We start from the raw sequence: 14,734 nt of genomic DNA, 5'->3' as shown, positions 1-14,734 counted from the left end.
GGAGGGGGCTGGTATTGGAGACTCCCACATACGCAGTAGAACAGCAGCAGTAGGGGGCTGCAAAATCTGGCCCTGTGTGGGACCGAAGTTCCCGGGCCTGGTACCAGCACGGTTGGTGGTGGGCTGGGGTCTGGGGGAAGAGAAGTAATAGCCTTTTTGGGAACTCACGTTCAGAGAATCTCATCAGTTCACCTATGCCATCGCCATCTTGTTCCCCATTCTCGGAAATACATTCTTGATAGAATAGATAAAAATAAGTAAATGAAAGTGAAAAATAAGAATAATTTTATTATATAAGAAATAATTAAATTATATAAGAAAATATAGAACAGTACATGACTCCATTATAAATACTGACTTAACCCTAAAAAATATAAACACCAATATTTATTGTACTGGACCCAGTTTATATGATCCTGGTTTGCTTGGCCTCATCTACTCTTCATTCTTCCCTGTCCCATCTTTCGCTGCTTACTGAGTGGAGAGCACTGGCCACTAGGTTATCCCCTCATCTCAACCTCTCATGGGCTGAGAGCTGGGCATCCATGTACATTCATTACATCCGCCACAGAAGGAGCCCTTAAGATCCAGGTTTAGGTCCACAGAGGCTCTCTCTTGTGCAGTTGGTTAGACGGCTGGGTAACACAAGCTGCAAATGTGGAGTAAAGCTGCATGCAGCAAATGCTGACAACTCATGAAAAACAGGAGATGGAAAGGAGCTAACAATTTTTTTTTACCTTCTCTAGAACAGGTATTTCTGAGATTAAGTGATTCCAGCCTCCATTCTGGGGGATTCTTATATGGCCAAGTGATTGGCTAAGTTTGCAATAAATAAACTATTTATGGGTGACCAGCCCCCCAAAAGAGATTTAGAGGGTCCCTGGAAGGTGGGGCAGCATTCGTGAATATTCTGGAGAAATAAGGAGAAAGAAAGAGACTGGATAAATCATTTTTAAAAAGACTGTTGACCAATCCTATCTTTTTAGCCCAAAACATCTTCCAGCTTTTAAAACTATTCAGTGCCTCAGAGCCCTGATCTCTTAGGAATTTTGTGTGTGACTATGCAGCTTCTGACTCTGAAGATCCTTGTATTGCAATTGCCTCTGCTTCTCCAGGTACTACTTCATCATAAATTTCATCTTCAAAGATGTATTGGATTATTTTTTCTGTGAGCCTCTACCGTTTCCCCATTTTGCTGTTATTTAACATGTACTTTTGGGCATAAGTTCAGATAAATGTATGTAGGCAATCTGCCATATTTACTGGCAATAATTATCTGAGTCTTAAAGGATGAGAAAGACTAAATAGGCAACATTAAAAAAGTAATAGAAATGGCATTCTATATTTGAATGGGATAGACAATGAGAGTGAAAAGCATAGTCAAAAAAATATGAGTAATTGGATATAGTTGGAATGAAATATGTCTAATTGGAAGATTGAAGGTTATGGGGAAGGCAGGATAGAGATAGAAAATAGAGTCAGATTGTGAAGGACCTTGTTTCTCTTGCTAAGTCATCAGTCTGTCAGCCTATAGGCACCGAGAAGAAGAATTCAAAACACATGAATGGATTAAAAAGTTCAGGCAATGTACTAACCAAGAGTTAAGACTTCGTATGCACTTTGTATGTTTTATTCACATTAAAATGTGAATTCAGGGTCATCTCAAGGTAAGTTGTTCAATATCTAATTCTTAATCTATAAAATGAATTTTAGGATACAAAAATTAAATAGTTGTCATGAGGAATAGAGAAGCTAATACATAAAAAGTACTTTTGGCACAGTGTCTGACCCATAGTAAATGCATAGTTAACTATAAGCAGTACTTAATTACTCTGGGTAAAATTTGAAAGATAAGTTGAGACATATGACTCTGATCCAGGAAGAAGAGTTATAGAATCTGAGAAAATGACAAGAAATTTTGGAAAGGGTAAAAGAAGAGGAAAAAGTCTTTTATGGTATTCAGTTACTTACCTCAACAATGACCATTTGTATATCTAACCCTGAATTGTACCCCACATCTTTAATATAAAAATTTTAAAAAGGATCTGGCTAAATAATAATCATACACTTGCAAATAAGTGAAGTGGAGGGATTTGATGATGTGCAAATCCATGAATAATAAACAAGTATCAAAGAAACTCAAAACTGGTAGAGTAAATATTTCAGTGTAAGAGAATTTAACAATATATCCATGAATATTTGGAATGATTTTAATATATGGAGAAGCATGGGAAGTTATGACCTGTGACCTATGAAATAATTAATCTCATCAAGACTGCCAATTTCCCTTTTCATTCTTCACAAGTCACCTCTTGTCTACATTTTCTTTAAATAATAGTCAACACTTCCTTGACTCCATCTCTAATTCCATATTTGGCTGAAACATCTTACTTTTGAGACCAGACCTAAATCTTTTATGGGTATGCACTAAGCAGACTGAAGCTTGGAGAAAATCATACAAAAAAGGAAGTTAGATTTTAAATTAAAATCATGCTCAGAAACCAAAGTGTCCTCCAACACTTTCTGGAAATCCTAATGTATTTCTATCTTGCTATCTTATTTTTCTAAGGAAATATTTACTAATCGTCTTCTTATTAAATATTATTTCTACTTTTCTCATTTTAAACTGTTTTATCTTAATACTTATTCAAACTATAAATAAAGCATAAATATATTTGCATGTATTTATATACATATATGTATGCACATATATGCATTTTTTAAATTGCTATCTCTTTCTTTACTACAATCTTTCTAAATGCCCAATTCCTAAAGACAAATTCTTTTCCTTCTTTCTATCACTCTCTAGATTTTTTCTGTTCCATATGGTAGTCATTAGCCAAATGTAGCTTTTCAATTTTTAATTTAAAACATTAAAATTTAGATTGTGTACTCACATGAAGTTTATTTATAAACCATATTAAATAGCATAGAAATAGACAATTTAATCATTGCAGACAGTTATATTTAAAGCACTGATCTAGATTGTTGGATTCCATTCATTCCTATAATTTTAATTATATGCTGAAGACTCCTGAATCTATTTCTCCAGGTATAGCAGATACTATAGGTAGGCTCACTCAACTTGAAATCTCATTTTCTGTCTCTTTTGCCTTCCTCCACTTTAAAGATCTCATGGATAGAGATGGGGGAAGCCAGTGTGTCCTGATTTTGGCAGAAGACTACTTTTCCATTTCCCCTTTCTTCCTGTCTTAACAGTAGGTCATGGGTAGAGCTGGGGTCAGCATGTTTTATTCATGAGGAAATATCAATACCACAGGGAAGTAGACCCTAAAGTAATGCTAACAGTTAGCTACTGACTCTTACTATATGAGAGGTAATTCAGTATTTAAGCACTGTTATTTTGCCATTCTGTTGCTTAAAATTAAAAAAAAAAAAAAGCATTTCCAGTGAATACTACAGGTAAATCTTCTGCGGAGTAACAGATACTTTTATAAAAATCCTCAACACTATTACCTAAACAAATTTTCCTACATCACCACAGTGACAACGAATCAGTCTGTTCACTGTCTCCGTCCTCTCTGGAAAATAAGGTCCATGAGGTCACAAACTTGGCTTGATATCTTCATATTACATATTCAATGTCGAGAAAAAAGCTACTCATATAGGTAGGGTTCAATAAATATATGTTGAATAAAAACTAAATAACACGAATATTTGACTTAGGGGACAGAATGAATAGAGTCTCCAAGCTCCTAAGGTTCACGATTGTGAAATGAACTGAGATAACAAGTCACCCAACTGAAACCATTTCAAAGAAAATAGGAAGGACCAATCACATTTAGGTGGGAGGACAGAAACTGTGTCTGTGAAGGAAAGCAATGGGACAGAACTGCTATGCCATTGCAAATCCTCAAAGATACATATTTTCCTTTTGTTTTTACTTCATTTTATTTAACTGTACAGTGGAAAAAAATCCCTAATAGAATCCCTGACATGAGTGCTCCAACTCTACCTGCCATTACAAAATGACTATAATTAAAACACTAATTTTCCTTATTTCAAATTGAAGTGCTGAGGTTTTGCACTATTTGTGTAATATACACAGCCCTTTAGAGGATGACCCAATCCCAGGACAAATCATTGCCTGTCAGATGCAGTTTTATTAGTCTCGTGACATCAGAATATGCATTATAAATGGCCCTTTATGATAACAGTAAATTCACGTCTTCCCACAGATGCAGAATCTTTTTAAGATCAGTGTTAGAGAAATACAAAGTTGGAGATATTTTTCATATTATACTTTGAATTACAATAAATAATTGCAATTTGCTAGGGAACCTTAATTTTGCAATTTGTATAACATACTGAAACTATTTAGCTCTCCATGATAGAAAAACTTATCTACTGCTAAGTGTTAGCTATCACCTGAGTTTCAAAGTTAATCTGGACTTATTATTCTATTTGTGTTAGCAGGTGGCTCAAATTAACCTAGTATGCACAAAAATTCAAAATATTTCTTAAATATTGATCTTACCATATATTGCATTTGGATGCATTTGTTTTTGTAAGAACACAACATGATGTCTACCCCCTCAAAATATTTAAATGTATAATATAGTGTTGTTAACTATAAGCATAATGTTATATAGCAGATAAAAAAATTGTGTATATTATGTAAATGAAACTTTACATTCCTTGAAAAACAACTCGTTTCCTAGCTCTCCAGCTGCAGGAACCACCATTCTACTCTCTCTTTATTAAGAGTTTGGTTATTTCAGATGCCTTATATGGTGTGATCATGCAGTATTTGTCCTTCAACAACTAGTTTATTTCCCTTAGGATAATATCCTAAGGGTGCATTCATATGGCAAGACTTCCTTCTTTTTTAAGGCTGAATAATATCTCATTGTATATATTTATACAATATTTTCTTTATTTTTTCATCTCTTGATCCTCAATTTTAGCCAGTCTGGTGAGTATAAAGTACTATCTTATTTGTTTTTCATTTTCACTTTCTTGATTGCAATTAAGTAAAAAAAATATACATTTTTTATTTATTGGGTATTCTGATTTCTACTGAGAAAAAAAGAAACTGTGCACAACGATTGACTATTTTTTTCTATGAGCTATTTTCCTTTTTATATATTGTCATTTGGAAGGTGGTTTTATATATAAATACCAATATTTTGACATTGAAGTGTATTTCAAACATATAAGTAGAAAGTAAACTTTATAAGGACAATAATTATTTTGTTTATTTCATTGATGTATCCCCAGGTTATAGCAAAATGCCTGGCACACAGGGTACTTAAGAAAAATTTTAAGAATTAATAAACATAATTTTTACATTCAATACATCCTTTTATGGATTGCATATTTGAAATCTTTTGATAAGAAGTTTTTCACTAGCTTGAGGTCATAAAGATATTTCCCTATATTCTCTTTTAAAATGTTTAGCTTTCCTAATTCACCTAGAATTGAATGTTACATATGTTGTAAGGTATGGATTTATTTTCAGTGTTTTCCCAAGTGACTGGGTCTAATTAATTTATGAGTCTGTCTTTCCCCAGTGACTAAAAAGCAGAATTTTTAACATATTATTTCCATATAACAATGAAAATATTCCTGTATTCTCTACTGTTCTCTTTCCTATTCTAAAACTAGTTATTTTCACATTCTGAGTAAATGTTTTAGTTACTGTAGGTTTAATTGTTTTTCTTTTTGCCTTTAAATCATTTGTTTGTTTGTTTGTTTTTAAAGTTATGGGGTACAAGGAAGGATTTACTACATAAGTAAGTTGTAGGCAGATGAAATATGAATTTCTAGTGGGCTATCCTCTCCCAACAGTGGACTTGGTACCCAGTGTGTTGCTACGTGGTCCCCACTCTTCCTGCCGCCTTCCGTCTCTTAGCATTACCTCATGTTCTCACTCATAAGTGGGGCCTGATTGCTAGTCAGATGAGCACAAGGGTGTTATCAGAAGACACTGAAATACTATTTGATACAACACACTTAATAGCATTTTTTTCTTCATTTCCTTCAGAAGTGGATTGACATCTTCTTGACTCGTGGTTATTATAAAAATTTAAAGGATCATGTTCCCTTCAACAAATAAGCTATTCAATTTTCAGTGAGGTTTTGTTGACACTAAAAATCTTAGATAAAAAAACATTCAAAACACTGAGTTTTTTTTGTCGAAAAGCAAAGTATACATCTTCACCTATTGGCCTTCAAAAATATTCTTCATGATTCATTTATCAACTGTGCAGTAAGACCTTGTCCTTCCTTGATTAGTTGTTTCTACAGATTTACATTGTGTTGTTGTTAGGTAAATTTTAACATTTTTCAAATTAAAACTTATGTTACGTAAGTAACTGTATAAAATTGCCACTGATTCTTATATATTCATTTCTATATCTAATCAGATATGAAAATTCTGTAAGCATTTTATTAGAATGAGGTCACTATATGGGAATGTTTATACCCTATTACTAATAGGAAACATTTCTATGATTTACTACAATGTAGATCCTTTGGGGTGTTTCTTATTACAGACAATTTTGTCTGCAAATGTTGGTGGTTTTCTTTCTTGCTTCATAATCTTTAAACATTTAATTAAGATTTTTTTCCCTGTGTTCACTGGAATGGCAAGAATTTCTGATTCACTGTTATCAGAAAAAGAGTTTATGACCATTTCATTTTTTTTCTTTTATTTTAGGAACTGACTTTGCTGTGGGGTTTTTTTGGTAGATAGCCTTTATAAGATTAAAGAATTGCTTTCTATGTGTTACTAGTTAAGATATGTTAATGGAAGTTTACTATTATCAAATGATTTTCTCTGCATATGTGGTGATAATCTTTTTTCTTTTTTTTTTTTGAGTTGGAGTCTCACTATGTCACCCAGACTGTAGTGCAGTGGCCGCTCCCCGCCACCGCAGCCTCGACCTGCTGTGCTCCGGCGATCCTTCCGCCTCAGCCTTCCGCCTCAGCCTTCCGAGTAGCCGGAATTACAGGCATGCGCTACCATGCCCGGTTGATTTTTTGATTTATTCTAGAGATGATGTATCGCTGCCCAGGTGGGTCTCGAACCCGTGGGCTCAGGCAATCCACTCACCTCAGCCTCCCAAAGGCGCAGGATTACAGGCTGAGCCACCGAGCCCAGCTCTTTTTTTCTCTTTTAATCAGTTAATATGATGGATTTCACTATTAGATTGCCTAATGTTAAACCCAGCTTGCTTGCCATACTAAACTAAACTTGCTCATGAGTTATAATCTCTTTTAGGCATTCCTGGATTGAATTGGATAGTAGTCTACTGACAGTTTTTACAAATTTACTAATAAGAGATATTTATCTCTAATTTAAACTTTTCTTTTTTAACCAAACACTGACAAAGTTTGGTTAACAAGAATTTACCAGTCTTCTAGACTTAATTAAAGATAGTCCTTTTTTTTTCTCTACTCTGAGAGATTTGTATAAACTTGTAATGAGCTGTATCTCTAGGGTTTTGCTAAATGATCATTTAAAGTCCCAGTGTTCTCTTTGGGTAATTTTTTTTGACCCTCCCAATTAAATTTAATGAAACTCTGGCTTTTTCTATTTTTATAATTTCTAGGAATTTGTTATGTATATGTTAGTAAATATAATTTGCTTGGTCAAGCTTTAGTCAGGCTTCTGAACTTTCTTTTTTTAATACTTACAAGAAGAGTTTATTTGTTGCCATCATTTTAACAGATAATTATGGCTTTTTATCTGGTCCCTAATGATTAACACTTCTCCCACATTTATTTATTTTATTTTTTAATGTTTTATTTTAAAGATGTGGGGTACAATCCAGGCTTAGGTGTGCAAATATTCGTTATACGCATACCCTTGTTGATGAGGTGTGCATCCTCCTCCCCGACAGATTCTCACTACTGCCAATCCTTTTATTATAGTATTACGATAATTGTTCAAGGTATGCTTATGAGTGAGAACATGTGATACTCAGTTTTTGTGTTTCTGTGATAGATCACTCAGTATTAAAGAATTTAAGTTCATCCAAGTTGCTGTGAAGTTCATAATTTTGTCCTTCTTTCTGAACTTTCTTCTAGGCCCATCTGTGCACTTTTTTGTATACCCAGTTCTAGCAAAGAACTCTGATAAAGTCAGTTGATCAGGGCCTCCTTGTCCACCATATCTTTTCACTCTTGATATCTAATTAAGCTCCTCACCCTCCACGATTCCTCGGGTGATGTCTGACCACCCTGGCCTGGTCAGCCTATCTTCAGCAAGAATCTGCCAGAATTTTCCTTATACCTGATGTTTTCTTTTAGTAATTTTCCATCCTCTCGATGGCAGTGGGCTCAGGGAGGTCTCCTAATGCCAGTGAGAGAGATATCAACCCCAACCCCAGCTGGAGCCCATGTTCTTGAAAATGTCACAAGAGTTCAAGATTGAGTCACAGTGAAGCGAAAGCAAAGGAGTTTTGATTGCAAAGTGAAAGTACACATTCGAGTGTGAGTCATATTCAGGAGACTGAGTTGCACCCAACAGGATTTCGACTTTTATGGAATTTCTCTAAGGGGTGAGCTATTCATAAGATTTTGGGGGAAAATATGATGTTTTTCCAGAATTGTGTACCCTCACCTTTTCTATGCTCATTTGGTCAAAACCGCTACTGTGGTGCAGGTGGGTGTGTGATTTAGTTTGCTAAGTTATGAAAATAAGAGTATCATGAGTTTGAAGGTCACTTGTGGGTCAAATTTGTCACCATGTCTTGCTCCTACTATGTTTTTAAAATTTCTGCTTTTATTATGGCAATGCTATTAACATTTTCATCCCTAATGTAGTTTTGTGTCTCTATATTTTATTCACTTTATCTTGTCACAATGTTTTAACTGGTTTTTTTTTTTTCATTTGTTATTTTTTTTTTGAGTTGGAATCTCATTCTGTCGCCCAGACTGGAGTGCAATGGCACACTCCCGGCCACCACAGCCTCGACCTGCTGAACTCTGACGATCCCTCCACCTCAGCCTTCCAAGCAGCCGGAACGTCAGGTGTGCGCTACCATGCCTGGCTAATTTATTGTGGAGACAAGTTCTCACCAAGTTGCCCAGATGGGTCTCGAACCCGTGAGCTCAGGCAATCCATTTCCCTTGACCTCCCAAAGTGCTGAGATTACAGGCTGAACCACCGAGCCTGGCCTTAACTGTTTGTTAAAGAAAAAAATGTTAATTCCTTTCTTTGTCTTTGCTTTGATTTATACTCTTACTTCTATTACTTCCCATTTTCTTTATTCTTTAATTTGAATACAGTCTCATTAACTTTCAGTCTTTTATTTCCTTTCTAATGTAAGAACTTAAGACTGAATTTTTCTTAAAATTCCTGCCTTAGTTTTATAATAGAAAAAAACCCACAAGTTTTTCTAGTCTAAACATTTAAAAATTACATTATCATCTATACTTTCATCTTATCATCTATAAATTATTTAGAAGTATTTGTAATAATTTCCAGATTTGTCAAGGATAAAAGTATCTAATAACTGCTGATTCTAACTCAACTGAATATTGTTAAACAAGAAAGGTAGAACATATGATAAAATTTTTTTACCACTTTGAGATTTTGATTTATGGCCAGGAACACAAAAGTATTTTGCAAATGTTTTATATGTGCTTAATTTTCTCTAATTTTCATGTACAGTAGTCTGCATATTTTCATTAAATCGGGAACCTTATGGTAAATTTTCTATATTTTATTTGTATTTTATCTGCTTTATGTATCAATAATTGAGGAAATTATGTGTTTTATTAATTGTATAATTATTGCTCTTCTCTATATAAATATTATATAATATATACATATATAAAATGCATGTCATATATTGCATATAGATGCTATATATATTACATGCCATATGCACTAGTATTTTACATATAAACAAATACAATAGTGCTATTATACATATTTTTATATGTGATTATTTTATTAGAGTCATAAACGTTTAAATATTTTTATTCTTCTTGCCTATTGAATATATGATTATTTCACATTAAATGTCTTAATTTCTAATGAGTTTTTAAAAATACATTTTATTTTAGAGCAATTATAGGTAAACTGAAAAAATATTACTGTAGCAAAACATTTTTTCCCCTGTTATTAATATCTTATATCAGCCTGGTGGTTTTTTTTTACAATTAGCGAACTAATAAGAATGCATTATTATTGTCTAAAGTCCATAATTCATGCAGATTTCCTAAGTATTTTGCATGATGTCTTTTTTAATTTCCCCATTCCAGGATTCTATCCAATATACCAAATTGCATTTGGAAGGAATGTCTCAGGCAGCTTTGGTAGTTTTTCAGATTTTTCTTGTTTGGGATGACCTTGACAGATTTGATAATTACTGGTCAGTTGTTTTGTCTCTTTATTGTGTTATCTTAGATGCTTTCCTCATAATTAGACTGGGGTTACAGGTGTTTTGGAGGAAGTTCACAGAGGTAAACATAGGGGCATAACAGCAGATTGATATATCACTGTTGATATTGACCATGATCACCTACCTGAATCATAATTTGTCAGTAATTGCATAAGGTGATCAATACCCTAAATATCCTGTCTTGATCATGACACATTCTATGCATGGAAAAATATTATATATACTATATAAATTTGTACAAATATTATATATCATTAAATTAGATAAATAAATACAATTTTTAAAAAGTTACTTCCCCTCCACTTTTCATACTGTGTTCTCTATAAATAAGTTACTCTGTGCAGCCTATGTTTAAGAAGTGAGGAGTTATGTTATGGTCTTCAAAAGCAGGATATCTAACAAATTATTTGGAATTTTTTTCTACAGGAGATTTGCCTGTACTATCCCATTGATTTCTTCATTTTTTGTACAAATTTCAATGGAATTTAGATATTTATTGTATACATGTATTCATACATTGATTTATAATCCAGTTTTCCTTTATTTAATATTTTTCTCAAATTTTTTCAGTTTTGGCCTTCGGAAACTCTTTTAGTTGACTCCTGTGTCTTTTGTATATACCCTTATTTTGTGGGGATTTTTTTGTTTGATTTTATTTTTGAACAGCTTCTTAACTTGATCACATTACTAATGTACACCAGCTTTATCTTGTAAATTTCCTAACTTAGTCTTAGAATCAGTTATTTTTCCAAGCAGCCTTATTTCCTTTTATTGGAGTATGATAGCAGACTCAGTATTATAGGTGTGTTTATTTCTTTTTAGATTATCATCGTTTCTAGACTTTCTGAATTATCAAAGCAAAGAAATATGTGCATGCATTAACCAATGACTATGCTTATATTTATGCATATATATATATACATAAACATATTTATATTTGCATTACCCTAAGCATTTGTTTATACTGATGTCTCTAACTTGAACTCTCTACTACATGGATAATTGTAGCTTCTTTCCCTTGCTAATTTTGTATTCGCTCACTCCAACAGTGAGAATCATAGCTTATACCATTGGTTATTTATTTAATTGTTCAATTTCAGCATACATGGATAGTGATATTAAAATTGTTAACCCATTACCCCACAGGAAACAACTTTATTAATATAGTGCTATATACGGTTACTGTTGCCCTTTGTTTTATAGACTCACTCATTGCTCAAGTAATTTAGTTCAGCATCTTTTTCTCAGACTCTTCTGTTTAATGCTAATTATATTTGTAATACACTTAGATTCTTTGGTTACATTTTGCATTCCATGCAGGTACCCCTTGGCCTCCTAAATATCTATAAAATTACATAACTAAGGTTCACATTCTTTATGCAAAGCTTTATGGACTTTGCCAAATATTTAGAGTGTCATATGTCTGCCATTTGAATATTACACATACTAGTTTTACTGCCCTAGAAAAACTCCCATGAATCATCTATTCAACCCTTCCTCCAGAGAAAGAGGAACAAAGAAGGTAAAGAAGTATACACGTGATTAATTATAATGATTGTAAGTTGAATCTGAACATAACCCTTACCTTCTTTCTAATATTTTTATTTATTTCATTTTGCACATTTTAAACATGATTTTTATATTCTGTCTCTGATTGTTCCAATATCTGAAATTCTTGGTGAGCCAATATTATTGTTTGCTATTTCTGTTACTCCTACTTATAGTAGTTATTTTCTCCAGAATATAGTAAATATTATTATTTTTGTGTTTTTAATTATCTTTGAGGTTAATCTGTCAGATTTTGAAAGGCCTGAGTTGCAAATATTTTACTCCTAAAATAATCTGCCTTGCTCACTTTGGTTGCCAACAGATGTTATATATTTGGTACTATTTTAATTTAATATATTTGTTTGAGATTTCCCTGACTGCTTAGACAACACATATGTGAATTCCACATATGTGGAAGTTTTTTTTACTAGATCAATGATTGCAGTTCTCAATAGAAGGCAAATATTATTATACCGTGTACTACCCACTGGTCTCATTTCACTAAAGTTCTTTTGGAGGGAACCACTGAATTTTTTTTAATCTTTATGATCAAAGACAAATGCTTTTAGGGCACGGTTTTTTTTTTCTCATTCCCCTTCCTAGGTATATTAAGCTATATAATTGTTTATATTTAATTATACCAAGTTAGGAGGAATCTTTAGAATATATAACTTGCCACTTTTCCAGGAGAAATCACAATAGTTATGTTTTAACCATGTGGATTGTGAAGACTCCATGGAACATCTAAGTAATCATGTCTAGAAGCCACAACGAGATAGATATTAGCCTTAAGCTATAATTTTGGTAGTCATCAGCATACAGATGATAGTTGCAAATACAGTATTAGAAGTGATCATTCAGGGGCATTCACAATATCTAAGTGTATGGAATATCCTTTTGGAGGGTCCCACAGGCCTAAGCAGCAACTATTTCAATTCAGTGGCACAGATGCTATGATAAATATATGCACTATTTCAGATGGGGACATAAAGAAATTTTGTTTGATTATCTTTTGCCAGGAAAAGGAAAGTTTGTAAATGATGGCAAAGCTAAGATCAGACAATATATATGTCAATTAGCAATGTATATTTTCACCAGAGCAAGTTGTGTAACAGCTCTTAAATTGTGATAAAGAAAATATATCTGTATTACTTTTTGCGTAATGTGTAATATTACTTCTCAGAAAATATTAATTTTAATGTTGTAAAGGTCCATATTGCCTCCTATACCAAAATCTTTATGATCTGATTCTTCACTATGATTCCAGCCTTATTTCTTACAAGCTTTCCTTTTACGAGAATGTTCCATGCACTTATTTATCTCTGGGCATTTGATAATGTTCTTCTCATATTTATCTGAATATTTAAACACACTTTCCAGAAATAAAGTTTTCAAAATTCTCTCAGGTAGTGTGACATCACACTTTTTTGGTTACTTCTATTATATTCCATTATATAGACCATATAATATATAATTAGAATATTCCAATATATATTCTATTTTGTTGTCTATTTTCTATTCTGTGAACAAAAAAATAAATAAATAAAGGATGGTGTTTTACTTATTAGCAGATCAAGATAGATTGAGTGTGTAATTATTCTATACAATCATGTCTTGGGAAACAAATCTAACAAGCATTTAATTCTCACCACATCACTGCAGGATAGTCATTATCACCCTTTTTTATTTGGTTAGAAAATAAGTATCAGACAATTTAGGTAATATACCCAGGGACACACAGAATTTGAGTAACTTAAATGAACATCAATCCTAGCTATTTTTTCCAAAGCCCATGATAATTCCAGCAGATGCTGTCAGAGCCAGTTGTCGCTGAGAGATAGAGATGAAAACTAAAAAAAAAGATCAATGAATGTAATGCTCAGAAGTCCTCTAGTCACCTTAGAGAGCCTAGTTACTCTAGAGTAGAAAGACTAATGAACATTTTTCAAAATATTGTAGATGCCTTTATAGAGAGAAACCATCCCTGGTTTCAAATATACAACAATGGTGAATCAGTCTTTCCAGTATTTGAATTTTTCTTTGTTTTTGAAATAAACAGTTGTTGGTTTTGAAACAACTGAAGCACCATCCTGAAAGCAAGGGTTTCTTTTTCACAGACATCCACTAGAAACATGGCAGTGTGGAAAATCTCCAGTGATGTCTTCCTGGCCCCAAGATGTGGCTATAGCCTTAAGTCTAAGATTTGAACCCTGAGGCATTAAGGACAAAACAAATGAGTCTAGTGAGTCATAAGATGGTCTATGTGAGTTTTAAGGAAAACATAGATCTGAAAAACATGTAGGACCAAAAATGAGCAAAGGAGTCAAGGGATATTGTCTACAGAAGGAACGTGTCAGCAAATTAGAAAAACAGTCATAGACCAGTGTATTCAAGATGTAATTCTAAAGACCACTTGAGAAAAGATTCTGGCATCATCCCTGAAGAGTTATCTCAAGTGTGACAAGTGGGAGACAGATGACTGAAGCTTTTATTCATTCATAGAATGAGTTCTGTTATCACCTTCCAAGCCAGTGCACTGTAGCTTCTAGTTCATCCTTCCTCCTCCTTAGTCATCTTATGCAGAATTCAAAGAATACTTTACCTATTCAAGTTACAGTCGGAAAACTGGCCTTTCAGCATCTTTTATGATTACTCAAATCTACAAAGACTATTGTTAGGGTCTACAAACTGTATAGCCTTTGGTATTTTTCTCCTTTCCTTCCTTCCTTCCTTCATTCCTTCCTTCCTTCCTTCCTTCCTTCCTTCCTTCCTTCCTTCCTTCCTTCCTTTCTTCCCTCCCTCCCTCC

The sequence above is a fragment of the Carlito syrichta genome, unplaced genomic scaffold, assembly GCF_000164805.1.
Source record: "Carlito syrichta isolate Samal-C Ts95f unplaced genomic scaffold, Tarsius_syrichta-2.0.1 Scaffold315645, whole genome shotgun sequence".
Lineage (NCBI taxonomy): Eukaryota > Metazoa > Chordata > Mammalia > Primates > Tarsiidae > Carlito > Carlito syrichta.
The sequence above is the reverse complement of the archived record's forward strand: the minus strand, read 5'-3'. Positions refer to the sequence as shown.